Source organism: Talpa occidentalis, unplaced genomic scaffold (assembly GCF_014898055.3).
Source record: "Talpa occidentalis isolate TD23 unplaced genomic scaffold, MPIMG_talOcc4v2.1 talOcc4.2, whole genome shotgun sequence".
Lineage (NCBI taxonomy): Eukaryota > Metazoa > Chordata > Mammalia > Eulipotyphla > Talpidae > Talpa > Talpa occidentalis.
The window spans coordinates 72,829,557-72,846,345 of NW_023602073.1; the positions used below are offsets into that span (position 1 = coordinate 72,829,557).

A 16,789-nucleotide genomic window follows, 5' to 3' on the forward strand; every position below is an offset into this window, starting at 1 on the left:
ACAACCTTAACACTGTGGGCCTCCTTGGTGGCACAGGGGTTAAAATCTCAGCACTATCAAGTTATCACCAGCCACTTCAGCATGAGTTCAATCCCTGACCAGGGAGTCAACCCACATGGCGCGGCAGACCTCTCCTGTCTCCCCACTGCTCCCCGCAGCAGTGTATTTTTCAGTAGATTCAACTGTTCTGCTCCCCGCTCTGTCTCTGGTAAATCCTCTCTCTCTGACACAGACACGCACCCTGGCACCTTTGGCCTACACCCCAGTTCTTGTATGCATAAATAAATAAATCTTTGGGGGAAAAAAGAAAAAAACTTAACACTGTGCACCAAGGAACTAAAGATGGATGATTTTGAGATTCCGAGTATGAACTAAATTAGTACACTTGGATACCGCTCAAGATACTGTGTTTAAATGAAGATTACACAGTGAAAATTTAAAATATGAAGAACTAAAATGAGGAAACCATAGAAACAGAAACAATGACCAATGGCAATTTCATTGTCATTCCTGACCTCATTATCCGGCAATTGGAAGAAAATAATGATGCTGACTATACCAAGACCCCCCCTCGGCAACCACATTTTGTGCTTCTGGTTTAAAAAAAACCCTTCTACAAAGAACAGTAAAGCTTAAGTCTTCACACATTGTCCATGATCAAAACCAAATAGTTTGGAAATGAAAAGACGGCATGTAGTTAGTTTAAATTCAGCTGACTGCTTTGAGAGTTTTGCAAATTCCTCTTCTGACCCCTTTGCTTTTTATGAGAATCTGCCCCAAACACCTGTACCTCCAGTAGTAACGGCAATTCCAGAAAATACGCTTCAGATTTTATCAAAATTCAACTCAAACCCAACTGCGCTAGTAACAGTTAAAGTTGTGCCACCCAGCAAAGTGTTCCCTACTAAATATGAAGAAAATTCATATGGCGAAAACATTCTAGAGGAGCCATCTGCTGTAGCAACTGAGCAGAATGAGGTGCGAGCAGAGCTAATTGTTATTCACATTCCCCTACCTCTTTCCTCCCTTTATAAAATCCAACCATGTTAAATATGAGCATGACAAAATAAACAAACCGCCTTCTAGTCTTCCTTCTGCCCCTAACCATAACTGCTCTCCTGTATAACAAAAATCCCCAAGGAATTATCTGCACTTGAAGGGCACAGTTCTCCAGATCCCTCTTCAACCAGTCCCTATCACTTCACCGAAACTGCTCACTTACAGCCCCTGCAAAGCTAAATCCAGGGGTCAATTTTTTGGCTCATCTTACCTGATCAGTGCTCGGGATGTGACACAGTGCCTCCCCTGCTCTGTCCTAAAGTGCTTTTACCCTAGGCTTCCAAGACACCACACCCTCTGGATTTTTCTTTTACACACAGGTTGCTTCCCCATCATCTACTGTCCTTGTTCCTCTTTTTCTCCTCTTATCACTGAGGGCAGCAGGACCTCTGCTCTTTTATTCCTACTCTCTCCCTTCTAGGTTGCTTCAGTCTCACAGTTTTTAAAAGTTCACCCCCCATGCTTGTGACTCCCAGCCAGACCTCTCTTCTGAGGCCCATGCGTAATCCAACTCCTTAGCTGGCACCACCACATGAGTTTCTAAAAGACACGGAAAAATCAACATTCCAGACCAAACATTCAGTCCAGACTGAAGTCCAGATTCTTCTCCACCACCAGCTGTGCCCCCCAACCCCCCACCGCCGCCCCCGACTCCCTATCCCATCAGTAACTGGCAACCCATCCTTCCTTTCTGGAATAAATCTCTGCAATCAATTAACCTTGATGGATCACTCTCCTTTCCTCACACTCTGCCTAAATCTGTTGGTGCTACCTTCACAATTTACCCAGCAGCTGACTATTTCTCACCTAGATTGCTGAAGTTCTCTACTAACAGTGCTCCCACCTGCTTTTTTAAAGATTTATTTTATTTATGCATACAAGACCTGGGGTGTAGGCCAGAGGTGAGGTGGGGCGAGAGGATTCACCGGGGACAGTAAGGGAGCAGAACAGTCAGGTCAACTGCAATACACTGTTGAGGGGAGCAGCGGGCGAGACAGGAGAGGTCTGCTGTGCCATGTGGGTCACCTCCCCAGTCCAGGATGGAACTCATGCAGAGACTGTGGATAACTTGTTAGCCAAGACTAACCCCTGTGCCACCAGGGAGGCCCAGCATAGCATTTTCTTATACAACTGTAAGGTCACTCTCATTCCTAACTAAACCACAGCTTCTTCACAGCATTATCTACTACATTGTTTCTTTGATCATCTCAAAAGTATTTTATTTGTAGTTGGTTTCTTTGAATTAGGATCTGCTTACAGAGGCTTTTATGCCTCTTTAGAGTTTTCATCTGGAGGAGTTCCCTCTCCTTTTTCCCCAAAACTAGAAAACCAGTTCTGTTTTCCTATAGAATATTTCCGTAGTCTACATTTGTCTCTTTGCTTCTTTTTCTCCTCTATTTCCTGCATTTTATGTTAGTTCTGAGACCGTCATTAGATGGTAGGGGTGTTGAAAGATAAACGGTCGTATTTTAAAATGTAAGAGTTTGAGTAAAAATCAATTCCAGTTGGCAGTGCCAGGCCGAAAGTGGCAGGGAGCACTCCACCCACAGGAACAGGGGAGAGACTTGCAGAGAGAAGAGGTAGAACAAAGCACAGAGATTATTGATCAGCGATCACATAAATCCCAGTTGGCTATGATTTGTTGCCCTTAGGTTTTAATTTCCTAACCTTGAGGCATTTAGAGTCTTAGATTTTGGTTCACTCACTGAGGCCATCAGGCATCAGTCACTGCAGTCTAATGGCCTTTGTGGGGCAGAAGTGTTTCCCTTCTCTGCTAGGTTCTTTGGTCTAAGAATTAATTGGGCATAAGACACTGAGAGGAGAGAAGGAAATTTAATTCTGGATGTAGAGGAGCCCTATAAAAATATGAGACTCGAAGAAGAGACCAAAAGCAGGAAGGATTTATACCTTTGAGAATTTACTAGAAGAATAGGTTTGGGTTTGGGGTGTTCAATGAGTGAAGTATCACGGTTTATTTTTATGACCCGCTGGGCCCCAAATTCTCTACTCTGGTGAGAAGGATGTCTCTGCCCTGATGGAGATTTATTTCTTGCTTTCAGGGGGTCTGAGGAGGGTCAGAGGACTCTTAACCCTGGCTGTTTTTCAAATAACTTTGTTTCAAAATAATGAGTACCACCAAAGTGGCATATTTGGGGGTAGTATATTCTCCTTCACTTCCTTATTTAATTTAGTAAAGGCAAGACTCCTTCCTAGGTCAGCATGGGTTTCCTGTTCCATTAGCTCAGGAGCACTGCGCCCAGTGGTCCCTTGTTAACGACACTGTTTGATCAATGTCAGGACACACGTGGAGGGCCCAGTATGAAAGGACCATCAGGCCATCTTCAAAACTGTTGCTTCTCTCTTTGCTTGACCCTCTCTGTCCCCTCCCAAGGGTCACTGTCATCCATGTGGCAGCTCGGGCCTTCTACTCTTAGTTTCCCATCCATACATCCTCATCCAGAAGGAACCCTAACAGCTTTCCGGCTCTCGGGGCATTCTGCCTGACTTATTGGTTGTGTTTGTGCCCACTCTTTTTAGACCAAAAACTTTGGCCCCTTTAGGACAAGACTGGCTTATGGATCTTCTATTGCTATTTCCCTAAGCAGTGTGTTAGCACCAGAGCACAGCTCCTGAGTCAGATTGTCTTTATTCTGCACTGCTTATTGGTTGTGTGCTGAGGAGAAACGATATGGCTTCTCAGTGCCTCAGGTTTCTGCACCTTAAAAGTAGGGATGGTGGGGCCTCCTTGGTGGTGCAAGGAGTTAAGCGTCAGCACTATGAAGCAGTTACTGTAGCACTGATCCCCAGCCAGGAGGGTGGCCCACATGGCGCAGCAGACCTCTCCTGTCTCGCCTGCTGTTCCCCTCAGCAGTGCATTTCAGTCTGCCTGTTCTGCTCCCCGCTCTGTCTCTGGTGAATCCTCTCACCTACCCCTCCCCACTTCTGCCTGTACCCTACCTCTTGTATGCATAAATAATTTTTTTTTTTAAAAAGTAAGAATGGTAATGACAACTATTCTATGGGGCTGTTATGAGGAGTTAATTCTTAATAAAAATTACTTCTTTTCATCGTTATTTTGTATAGTTGGCTATTTGTAAATAATTGCTCATTGTATTATTCAGACATTGGTACATCTCCTGATTGCTTCATGCTCAAGAATGAAGCACTGGCTGGTTTTCTATAATTCAAAATGTTCTATGATCCTTGACCCCATGGGTATAAAAGATTATCTTTCTGTTAGGGGGAAATGATGTCCTGAGCTAATCCCATGCAGGCTTTGTGGACCCCACCCCCACTCCAGACTAAAGCCATCAAGACATTGGGAAAGACAAATCCCATCACCACCAAGGGAGTGTGGCTGGGACCTGAGGGTGGAGTTGGGTAGCCAGGTTGGATATAAAAACCAAACACGTGGGCCTTGGGCGCTCTCTGGCTCGCGATCGCTCGCCTCCTGGCTTTACCGCTCCTGGCTGGCGGCCAACTCTGAGAGCACCATTTTGGGATTCCTGATCGGCGGATCGGGTAGGACTCATCTAAAACTTTGTCTCCCACTTTTCTCCCAGAGCTGTACATGTTATAGGACAGGGAGAGGGGCTCCCCCTTTCCTGGGGACCACCCTGTTACATACATTTCCTCATTTCCCCTTCCCTTGTAAATAAACCTTTTATTAACCTTTCGCGTGTGCCTGCAGTAGAGCATTGATAAGTCCTTTTAAGCGCGCGGGTGAGGACCCACAGTCAGGCACCCCGTTTTGTATCGGGGTTGCTCTACAACAGTTCCAGTCCTCTGCCTTCCACAAGAGAAAAGTCACATTGTTGTTCTCACCTTACAGAGGAGCTAACTGTGGCTCTCAGAGGCCAAAGCATTCAAGTAAGGGAGGAGAAACTGAAGATTGAACGGGAGATGAGAAATGGCAGGAGATGGGATAAATCGTTCATGGTGATTGTACAGCGAAAATAACCAAAGTGATTCAGCTATCAGACTTCCTGCTTCCAAATCTAGAGTTCTTTCCATTATATCATAATCTTAATCAATTTAACTTCTCTTTATTAGATCTTCATATCTAGTTGGTGACAGTGACCGTGCAATGAGCAAAGATTAAATCAAGGGGAAAGGCTGGAAGGTCAGTTTTGTAGGACGTCTTCCACAGCAGTTCCTTTGCTCTCAGTTTTGATTTTTTTTTTTCTTTTGCCTGTCATGACAAATATTTCTAGTGGAAAGAAAGTGAAAACCATGTTTCTCCTTGTTACAGGGCAGGGAGAGGGGCACCGCAGAATCCCCAAACCTGACTGCTCTAAATAGGATCTGTTGCAGAGCAACCCCGATACAAAACGGGGTACCTGACTGTGGGTCCTCACCCGTGCGCTTTAAAGGACTTATCAATGCTCTACTGCAGGCACACGTAGAAGGTTAATAAAAGGTTTATTTACAAAAAAAAGAAAAATAAAAAAATGTACAGCTCTGGGAAAAAAGTAGGAGACAAAGTTTTAAATGAGTCCCACCTAATCCACTGATCAGGAATCCCAAAATGGCGCTCTCAGAGTTGGCCGCCAGCCAGAAGCGGTAAAGCCAGGAGGTAAGCAATCGTAAGCCAAAAAGCCCAAGGCCCACGTATTTAGTTTTTATATCCAACCTGGCTGCCCAACTCCACCCTCAGGTCCCAGGCACCCTCCCTTTGGTGGTGATGGAATTTGTCTTTCCCAATGTCCTGATGGCTTTAGTCTAAAGTGGGGGTGGGGTCCACAAAGCCTGTATGGGATTAACTCAGGACATCATTTCCCCCTAACAGTTCTGCCATCCGCTGCATCAAGACAAAACATGTAAGACCTTTAATGAAAAGGAACTTTAATACAATTAGGGAACAATACAGAAAAGACAAAGAATATAGTTTCTAAATCAAGCACCCAAAGTTACCCTTCCCCTAGTGGGTAAAAGTCCACCCAAACAGGATTGGCCCAGAGCAAGGCCCCAAAGCCTGTCACAAGTCTAAAGCACTGCCCAGGGAGGACCCACAGAGAAGGATCAGAAACAGCCAGACAAGTTTGTGAGGAAAAAAGCAAAAGCAAAATCAAGATAAAAGCCGCCATTGTCACCTCCCCACAGGTCTCTCACCCACATCTATGTCAACCAGTCCACGACCAAAAGGCAAGTGCAGTTTCTTCACATGTCTCTCCATTCCATGTGCCTCCTCCAGGTCTCCTTTTGGCTCTCCATCCTGCTTCTTTTCTTCTCCAGACTCTCCAGCTTCTTCTCCTTCCTGCTCAGCTCCACCCTCCTTTGTGGGGGGCAGGGAATCTGGAACTTCCCCTTTTCCTGGACACCACCCTGTTACACCTTTACTTGAGAGTGTGAGGAGCTACAGAGCTGTGATCAGATGACCTGGACCCTGGAAGGAGCACTCACCTACATCCCTCAATCCTGCTTGTGTCAAACCAGGCAATTTAGCACACATTAAGATGCCCTAGGATGTCCTTCTTCAAGAAAAGTACACTTGCCCACCCAAGCCTAACCCTCCTATGTTTGCATACTTAACCTCTTCCATCTCCACCAGCCCCTACATCTGAAAAAGAACTTTGAGAGCCTTCTTTCCCATCAGTCAAGGTGTGGTCTCCAAGATAACTTCATTAAAGTGCAAATGGACCCTAAGTCCATTGTGCCACTTAACAATGATTCAAAAACTCTTCTAATCGGTCTGATTAAGTCTAGGAGAAGATCCTAACATGTGCTAATCATCCTTTTAACAAAGGATCCCAACCTTCTGTAGGCAATAGTAGTAAACTAGTTTTGAGACTATTGTTGTTTTTTTCTGTGGTATTTACTTTTACAGTTCCTTTGTATTTGTGGCAAATACTTTTCCATTTTATCGTATAGCATAAAATTTTCTTTTAAAATACACTTAGCTTTTTAGCTAAGTGAATATTTAACAAAAGTTATTAAATATATAGGGAATGCAGGTGATGAGGTTTTTGGAGTTAGTGCGGGATGTTCTCCATCACAGGTAGTACCCAGTAGTGGCAAAAACTGGACAGACTGCAGATAACTTGTCATAGAGTTATGTCATTGTTGACAGTAATAAGTTAGCTTAAGTTTTAAAAATTAATTTAAAATTATAAAATAATGTAGCCAATTCAGAGGAAGTATGGAAAACAGGGTAATGAACTACAAATTTTCTATTCATGAAGATTATCCCTGATCCCATTTACATTTCAATGTTTACTGGGAAGGGTCTTTGAGAGTAGGGTCCCTGGGATAAATGAGACATGGGAGGCATTTTAATAGGGTGAGAAGGGGATTTTTTTTTTTTAAGATTTATTTATTTATGCATGCAAGAACTGGGGCACAGGCCAGAGGAGAGGTGGGGGGGGGGCGAGAGAATTCACCTGAGACAGAGCGGGGAACAGAACAGGCGAATCCACTGAAATACACTGCTGAGGGGAGCAACAGGCGAATTAGAAGAGGTCTGCTGTGCCATGAGGGTAACTCCCTGGACGGGGATCGAAATCATGCTGCAGTGGCTGTGGACAGCCTCATAGATTGCGCCTTTCTAAATTACAACATGCGGGCCTCCCTGGTGGCACAGGTGGTTGAGCGCTGCACTGTGAAGCTGTCCGCAGCCTCTGCAGCGAGGGTTCGATCCTGGCCAGCAGGAGAGAATCCCACATGGTGCAACAGACCTCTCCTGTTGTGCCTGCAGCTCCCCTCAGCAGTGTATTTCATCAGTCTACCTGTTCTGTTCCCTGCTCTGTCTCTGGTGAATCCTCTCACCCTCCCACGCATCTGGCCTGTGCCCTGGTTCTTGTATAAAATTAATGGATCTTAAAAATAAATAAATAAATAATAAATTACAACGTGCTTCTCCTAGAACAGGGGTGTGATCTAGGGAGGTTATTTTAAGAACAAAAGATTAAAAAGGCAGAGGGGCGAATGTAAAGAGCATCTTTCCCTAAGTTTGCTGAGTACTGCATTGTCTGGGTAATCCAGGAGGAATCATTTGAAAGAAAAATCTATTACCTAAGTGCCTAATTGCCCGTTGAACCCTCTATTCTCAAAGACCTGCGACACCTTGTGGGAAAGATGAAGAATAACTGAAAAACAGGGGATGGGAGTGAATAGATTATCAATTCATTATCTCAGAGGAACTGTCACTTTCTCAGAGAAAATGTCACACCATGAGCAGAAAAATAAGTTTTTATTTAACATTATTAAATTTTATTTATATAACATTGCATTCTAGGGCCTCCCCGGTGGCGCAGCGGTTGAGCGCTGGGTTGCGAAGCTGCCCGCAGCCTCTGCAGCGCCGGTTCGATCCCCGGCTGCTCCCTGGCCGCCGAGCGAGGGTCCCACATGGCGCGCAGACCTCTCCTGCCGCCCGCTGCTCCCCTCAGCAGTGTACTTCGGTCCTTCTGCCTGCTCTGCTCCCCGCTCTGGTTCTGGTGAGTTCTCTCACCCTCCCGCGCTTCTGACTGTACCCAGCGCTTGTATAAATAAATAAATCTTTAAAAAAAAAAAAAAAAAAAAAAAAAAACATTGCATTCTAACATTATATGTCAGAACAATTTTTTTTTGATCTAGTGAAAGAATACACCCTATTCAGAAGGTCAGAAGTTTTCATGAATAACAAGTATTAAATGAATTAAACTAGGAGTCCATTCATTTGAAGTGGCATCAATGACTACATAAGTAAACCAAAACTTAAACCTGTAATGCCTCAAGATTAAGAAATCAAAACCTAAGTATCACAGTCAACAAGTCTTACCCAGATAAGGAAATTCCTTCAGCTATAGCCAATAACAATTCCCTTGCTTTGCTTCTGTATCTTCTTTATGAAAATCTTTCTCCTGACTCCTGTTGGTGGAGAGTTTTTAACCACTTACTGTTAGGCACTACATGATTAGAATTCATTTTTGCTCAAATAAGAACATTTTTAATGTTTCGGTTTTTCCTTTAACAAAATCTCTCTCAATAAATGTGGATGATAGGAATTTGAAAGTTACTTAGTAAATGTAGAAAGGATATATCAGAACATGGCATTAGAGCAGAGATTTATTAAGCATCCATTAAATGTCAGGTACTATAGAGAGTAGCAAACAAATAATGCATATAGAGGATCCCTATCCCAACACATGGTAGTGCTGGGGGGAAAGGATGTCCTGAACAGACTCCACAAGCAGGTTTTATGGACCCCACCGCCACCCCAGACCAACAATCCAAGATACCAAGAACTACAAATCCCATAATGTCATCACCACCAAAGAGAGGATTGCTGGGAACTGAGGATGGAGTTAAGCAGGCAGGATTGGTATTTAACTAGACACGTGGGCCTTGGGGGTCCTTGGTTTTTCACTGGCTTTCAGAATGCTATTGGGGTTCCAGCTCAGTGGAGCTGGTAGGACACATTCACTAATTTATTTTTGTCTTTCTCTCTGAGTCATCCCTTTCTTCATTTCCCTCTACTTTTTTCTAAATAAACACTTTATTAACCTTTTTGTGTGTGCCTGTAGTTGAGTATCAGTATAAGTCCCTTTTAAGCATGCGTGAGGATATACAGTCTGGCCAACCCATTTCACATTGGGGTTGCCCTGTAATAGTTGGATTTCATCCTTTTTACAGCTGAAAAATATTCCATTGTCTATATACTACTGCATCTTCTTTATCTACCGTAGGGGCAGGATTTGGCACTGAGCAGGTTTTCTGATCCAGCAGACCGGGTAAAGGAGGAGTCAGAGGCCTCAGTGGTTTTTGCAGGTCTTTTATTTAGAGTTACTAGGCATATGGCAGGCAAGGGTGCTGGGGGGCTGGGAGGACTGGCAGTCCTCCCAGCCCCCAGCAAATCCTCACTCTATCTGGGCTCTCTCTGGCGTTCTCTCTGCTTCTCTTCTTCTCTCGTCTTCCATTCGTTCTTGGCTTCTGCTGGCGTCCCCGTGACGCCGCCCTTATAAACTCAGTCTCTCAGCCCGGGTGTACCCACTCCAGGTGCTGCCATCAGGCATGCATCCAGGACCACAGGATTCCCTCATCTATCCTAATGGCGGGAGGGCAGAAAAGCCTGATGCTTTTACCTTACCCTACATCTACATATCCACTTTGTTCACTTAAGTTGTTTCTCTTTTATTTAAGATTTATTTTTATTTATTTATGCATATAAGAACTGAGGTGTAGGCCAGAGATGCAGGGGATGCTGAGAGGATTCACCAGAGACAAAGTGTGGAGCAGAACAGGCGGATCTACTGAAATACATTGCTGAGGGGAGCTGGGAGTGAGGCAGGAGAGGTCTGCTGTGTCACGTGGGTCACCTCCCTGGCAGGGGAAGCTTGATAGTGCTGAGATTTTAACCCTTGCGCCACCAGGGAGGCCCCGTTTCTAACTCTTGGTTATTGTGAATAATGCTCCAATGGACATGGTGGATACATAGACCTCTTTGAATTAGTATTTCTGTATTTCTCAGACAGTTGGGTCATATGGTATTTCTAGTGTTAATTTTTTGAGAAATCTCTATACCATTTTTTTCATTATAGCTGCAGCAATTTACATTCCCATCATGAAGAAGGCAGAAAGATCACTTGCACATGAGCAATCAAACATTATCACAAACTGTCTCAGCTCCTGTGTGTTTTTTTAGGAACCCATTTCAGTGGAGTCTGATCATACTTCTTTTTTACTCAACACTCTTTAAAATATTCATCTCAAATTCTCCTCGCTGTTTGCATGGATTATAAAATATATCATGAATTTTATGCAAACATAATCAAGCCCCCACAAAGTCTGCAACCCAACTCCCTGCAGTGTGGGTTTGATCCCAGCAAGCGGCGGAGATACACACATGGCGTGCAGACCCCTCCTGTCTTACCCGCTGCTCTCCCCTCAGCAGTGTATTTCAGTCAGTCTGCCTGTTCTGTTCCCCGCTCTGTCTCTGGTGAATGTTCTCACCCTCCCGCACATCTGGCCTGTACCCCAGTTCTTTTTTTTTAAAGATTTATTTATTTATTTATTTATTTATTTATTTATTTATTTATTTATTTATTTATACAAGCACTGGGTACAGTCAGAGGCGCGGGAGGGTGAGAGCATTCACCAGAGCCAGAGCAGGGAGCAGAGCAGGCAGAAGGACCGAAGTACACTGCTGAGGGGAGCAGCGGGCGGCAGGAGAGGTCTGCGCGCCATGCAGGACCCTCCTCTGGTGGCCGGGGAGCAGCCGGGGATGGAACCGGTGCTGCAGAGGCTGCGGGCAGCTTCGCAACCCAGCGCTCAACCGCTGCGCCACCGGGGAAGCCCATGTACCCCAGTTCTTATATCAATAAATAAATTTTAAAAAAGAATTTTGGGGCTCCCCCGTGGCGCAAGGGGCTAAGATGCAACCTAGGAAGCTGTCCAAAGCCTCTGCAGCAAGAGTTCAACCCCCCGCCAGGGAGCTACCCACATGGCGTAGCAGACCTTTCCTGTCTTGCTGCTCCCCTTAGCAGTGTATTTCAGAAGATCTGCCTGTTCTGTTCCCCACTCTGTCTCTGGTGAATCCTCTCACCCCCCACACCTCTGGCCTGTACCTCAGCTCTTGTATGCATAAATAAGTAAATCTTTAAAAAAATTAAAAAAAGAACAGAAAATAGATGGGTGGTTATTTATTTATTTAGCTGTGAAATGCTTTACTGTTTCCACTTAGAGGCTGATCACCTGGAGCTTATCTTCCTGATGGGTCTCACCTGCCCTTCTAGAAGGCCCCTCTCCAGGAAGCCAGAGAAGAGTGTGCACGCAAGTGCGAAGGGGCGGGGTTCACCTTCGTCCTTCTCAACTTGGGGCGCTTCTGCATGTGCTGGAAGAGGGAGCAGAGGCAGAGGGACGGGTTTTGCAGCCCGGTCTGCTCAAGGATGAAGCCGCCTGTCCTTTAGGAGCCACGACTTCACGGAGGGAACAGAAGGCCCCCACGAGAGGTAGGTGAGGTGGCCTGCAGACAGGCCTAGCAGGAGGGTGAGCCTTCGTTTCACCTGGGGGAATTCTGAGAAATCTGCTGGTTGACCCGCCCTAAGGAGCTAAACTCAAAAAGCGGTGGTGGTGGCTGCTGTGGAGGTGGAAGCTGTCAGAGTTGGTTCCCCAGATTTTGGCTGGAAAAGAATTTGGAGGGTGGCTGGAGGCTGGAAGAAAGGGCATCAGGGGTTTCTCCTGTTCAAAGGCTATTGAAGCAAGAGACAGTTCCGAGGAACCCGGGTGCACTGCCTAGGCTGTTAGTAAATAGTGTAAAACATCAGCACACTGAAGGACTGAATACATGTCAGTGAGGTCACCTACAATAACGACCCCTGCGTGCCGGACTGCGTGCCTCTTTTGCGTCTGACTCTCACACCTGCTCCTTATTCTACTGCTCTGTTGCAGTGTGATGCCCAATCAGAGTGGGAAGTAGCAGCAACTGTGTCTTAGTCCTGTTTGGGGTTGGGGGGACTGCAGATGAGGGGCTGAACTCCATTCCCTCACATCCCTCACTTCCCAAGCCTGATGGGATCACCCCTGCAAGCACCTGGTCTGAATTGCGCCCCTACCATGCTGAGCTAGGGCCTGCTGAGAGGGGGCAGAGCAGACCCGCTGTCTGTGAGCCTTAAAGGGAGTGAGGCATATGGGCCTCTCACCTTCCTGTCTGACTGTTTTGGCATCCCAAGGATAATACTAGTATCTGAAGCTCGGAAATAGAATGGGAATTGGTGTAGATGCTTCACACGTGACAACTAATTTGGTTTGAAACATAGTTGTACATTGAATCTACTGTTTTTCATTCATGTTGGACCTAAGCTGCCCTGAAGTGGCACCCAAGGGCAAACTTGCTTAAGAACAGGAGCACTGAGTGAACTGGGAATTGCAGTCATAGAATTGATGGGTGAACGTGTGACGATTTGGGGGAGATGGCACTCCTGCAGAGAGCATGGAAGCTCTGCCTTTTTCCCTTGACCTATGCATCTTTTTCTTCTGGCTGTTCCTGAGTTGTATCCTTTGTAATAAATTGATGAACTAGCAAGTGGGTTTCCTGATTTCTGTGTGCCTTTCTAGCAAATTAATAAAACCTGAGGAAGATCTCCTGGGAATGTGCGACACAACTTGGGCTTGTGACTGGCCCCTAAAGTCTGAGAGGGGGTCAGGGGAACCTCTGGTCTGTAGGTTAGAAGCTTAGTGGCAGCGTGGGCTTTTCTGGCGCTTGTGACTGGTGTCTAAAGTGGAGGGGGCCGTGGTAGACTGCACCCTTAACCTGTGCACCTTAACGCTGTCTGTGGGTAGCTAGTGTCAGCATTGACTGGAATTGAGACTACTTGGACACTCTACTCATGTCAGAGGATTGCTTGTTGATGTGGAGAACCCTCCTCCCACCCATATTGCAACTGATCGGCAGGGCCTCAATTTATCTTTTTGACAAAAAGCCCAATTTGTGAAGAATTAACAAGACACAGGGATTTGTACTAAGGGTAAATGATGAAGTAAGTCAGTAGGAAGATGAAAGTTAGTTGAACGAGGTTTCTTTGCACAGATGTCTCATCTCCATGTTCCCTATGTCTGGTGATGTCTTTCTTGCTCCTTTACAAAGAGTGCCTTTCATGTTGGTGCTCTATGACCTGTTGGAGGGAAGAATGATGAGGAGGGCAGTCAGAGTGACCTTCCTGTTTTGCTGTTTTCTCAACCTCCTTCAGCTTTATATATTCACTATGCTAAGGTCCTGTGTTTTGGGATAATGTGTCTTGAATCCCATCAGAAGACACCAGGAAGGAAGGGGTGATTCATTAAAGCCTAGAGAAGAATTTCTAAAAGGAGGGAGGTCAGTCTTGCCAAGTACTGCTTACAGGCTGGGCCAGGTAAGCACAGGGGGTAGTCCACTCACTCTGACAAGATACAGGTGCTGGGTGATCTCTGTAGGAGCCGTGTAGTGGAGGGGTAGGTAAGGAAACCCTTATTAGAGTGAACTGAGAAAAAAGTAGGAGTGAAGGCATGCATGCCAACTACAGTCAATTCTTTTGAGTCCAGTGGGTTCCAGTTTAGTACCTAAACATTCAAGACTTAGAATGAATTCACACACAAGTCTTGATGGAGTTAAGCATTCCTCAAACATATTTTAACAGGTAGATATGTTACGATATCTGATCCTGAGGTTTCCATGACTTGATTCATTATAATGAGAGTCAGAACTTGGACTAGAAGTTTGGGGCTGCTGAGAGAACTGCACCCTACCTAGAGCCATCATACTCATGGAGACAAAAGTAAAATAGTGGTTGGCAGGGGCTGGAGCATGGTGGGAAAGGGGTGTTAATAGGCAGACACCCATTAATGGGCAGACACTTTTGCAAAATGAGGACTTCTGGCTCTGGTTAGACAACGATGTGAATATATTAATACTACTTAACCTTATATTTAAAAATGGCTAATTTGGTAACTTGTTCTTACCACCATTTAAACATTTTAAATTTATGTGGGTACATATAGTTTGTATGAATTCCTAAGACTCAAATACAGAGGTGCTTGGTGAACGTACCAGAGGTGTTTCTCCATGGTAGAAAAGACAGGAAGTATGAGATTCCTAGATGGTTAATGAGAGATTAGATACCAAAAAATAATTCAAAGGATTGGTGCACTATTTCATCTTTCTACCTGCAAAGGTATCATGTAAACTATATCAGGAGGGTCTAACTTTCTTTAGGTATATTTTCCAGGTAATGTTCTATCTTGTTTGCTAATCAAATATTTCTCAGAAGCCTTAAATCATGAGGCACTGCTTTAGACATAGGGAGTAGTGGTTTCCTGCCCCTTGCTGCATATGTAAGGGAGATGGCCCATCCAGTATCTAACTTGAAAACAGAAAATCAAGAGGCAAGGAGAGACTCTAACTGAGTCTGAGACTTAAAGGTGGTCAAGGACGGCTGCCCTAATTGTGGGAGATCAAAGCAGTAAAAGCTTAGCTCTCACAACTCCCCCACCTCCCAATGGAGCGATTGCGTCTATTTATCATCCCTGGGAATCTGTGCTGGTCCTGTGATCTCTTTTGATGGACTGAATGCAGCCTACGTGAGGCTCTGGAACTTCTGAGAGTGAGTCTGAGAGGTCTGCAGTGCGGTTCTTTGCTTCTTGAAAGATTTCCCCTGGAAGCCAGCCATCATTTTGCAAGGTCTGGTGCCCCAGGAGCACTATATCAGGTGAACAGACCAGGAGTGGCCACATGGAGGAGCACCCAGTCATCATCCACATGGGTGAAACCTTCCTGGGCTTTCCAACCTAGACCACCCAGCTCCCAAATGACGGGTTAAGAAGAATTCATGACCACAGCTGACCCCATACAGAGAGATTAGTACCCAGCCCAGCCGTGCCCCCATACAGAGAGATTAGTACCCAGCCCAGCCGTGCCTAAATTCCTGTCATAGAATTACAAGTAAATACAAGCAGTATTGTTTTGAACCACTATTTTGAGCCACTATTATGTTTTGGGTAATTTGTTACACATCTATGACTAACCAAATCCTTGAGGAAGTGGTCTTTCTATTGAAAGAGAAGTGATGTTTGGACTTTAGCATGTGATTGAGATTTCCAACATTGTACCATGGCAGTGATTTTCAAATTATGCTTTATAAGAAATAGAAAGAGAAGTGATGTTTGGACTTTAGCATGTGATTGAGATTTCCAACATTGCACCATGGCAGTGGTTTTCAAATTATGCTTTATAGAGCCATTCTGGAATCCCAAGTGGGGTAGGGGAGAGTCTGAGACTCCACAGTAGGGAAGAGTTGAGAGACCATAGAGGAAGCAGTATTTGCACAAGCAATGGAGATTTGCTTTCGCTGAGCTCACAGGTGAAGAGATGGTAGGATGAACAAGAAACAACTGAAAGCAAAAAGATTTGAGGGTTGCTCATAAGGGAATAAACAACCCCCCTGCACCCCATTCTTTCTCTCTTTGTGGCCTCAGTCTGTCTAAACTGGTAGTGTCTCATCCATTCTGGCACTTCTCCTATTCTCTGGCTCCCATCCCATCAAGTCGAATTTCCTGGGGCTGCTATGTGCCTATACCCCAGATCCCATTTTTTTGTATATAAATGGCAGAACTTCCTAGAAGACCTGAACCTCTGCTTCTACTGCATTACCAGCCCTAATGCCAGCAAGACCCTGATCCTGCTAGAAAGCAACACTTGCTCACCAGGTCTTCTCTCCATCCTCCTCAGGAAAGGGAGAAGGCAAGCCATTGTAATAATGATCATTTTGACTTCTTACACACTTACTGGTGTAAGTTTGTCCCATTTTCTTATAAAGATTTATATATTTATGCATACAAGGGCTGGGGTATAGGCCATAGGTATGGGGGAATGAAAGGATTCACCAGAGACAGAGCGGGGAGCAGAACAGGCAGACTGACTGAAATACACTGCTGAGGTAGCAGCGGGCGAGTCAGGAAAGGTCTGCTGCACCATGTGGGTAGCTTCCTGGCCAGGGATGGAACTCTGTGCTGCAGAGGCTGCAGACAGCTTCATAGGTTGCGTCTTAAGCACTTGTGCCACCTGGGAGGCCCATGGTCCTATTTTCAATATTATAACTCCATGAAGAAGGAAATATTATCCCTATATCAGGAATGTAGAAATCCAAGGCCCAGAATAAGTAAAAGCCTTTCACACATTTTCATGTGATAGTGCTGGGAGCGCACCCCCAAAAAGGGGAAGGGTATCCCTGCATGCACTCCAGACCATTCAGGAAGAGAGGCCCAAGTCCTTCAGGCAGCTTCT

At 45.2% G+C, this 16,789-nt stretch overlaps 1 protein-coding gene across 1 annotated transcript in view; it reads right to left on the reverse strand.

Moving 5' to 3' along the window:
* The window catches only part of GCM1 (glial cells missing transcription factor 1), a 45,003-nt gene extending 38,798 nt beyond the window's left edge, over window positions 1-6,205 (reverse strand). Inside the window, exon 1 of the mRNA XM_037520918.2 lies at window positions 6,176-6,205. The gene's annotated coding sequence lies outside the window, so the exon portion shown is untranslated. The remainder of the gene's footprint in view (window positions 1-6,175) is intronic.
* Between the last annotated feature and the right edge of the window lie 10,584 nt (window positions 6,206-16,789).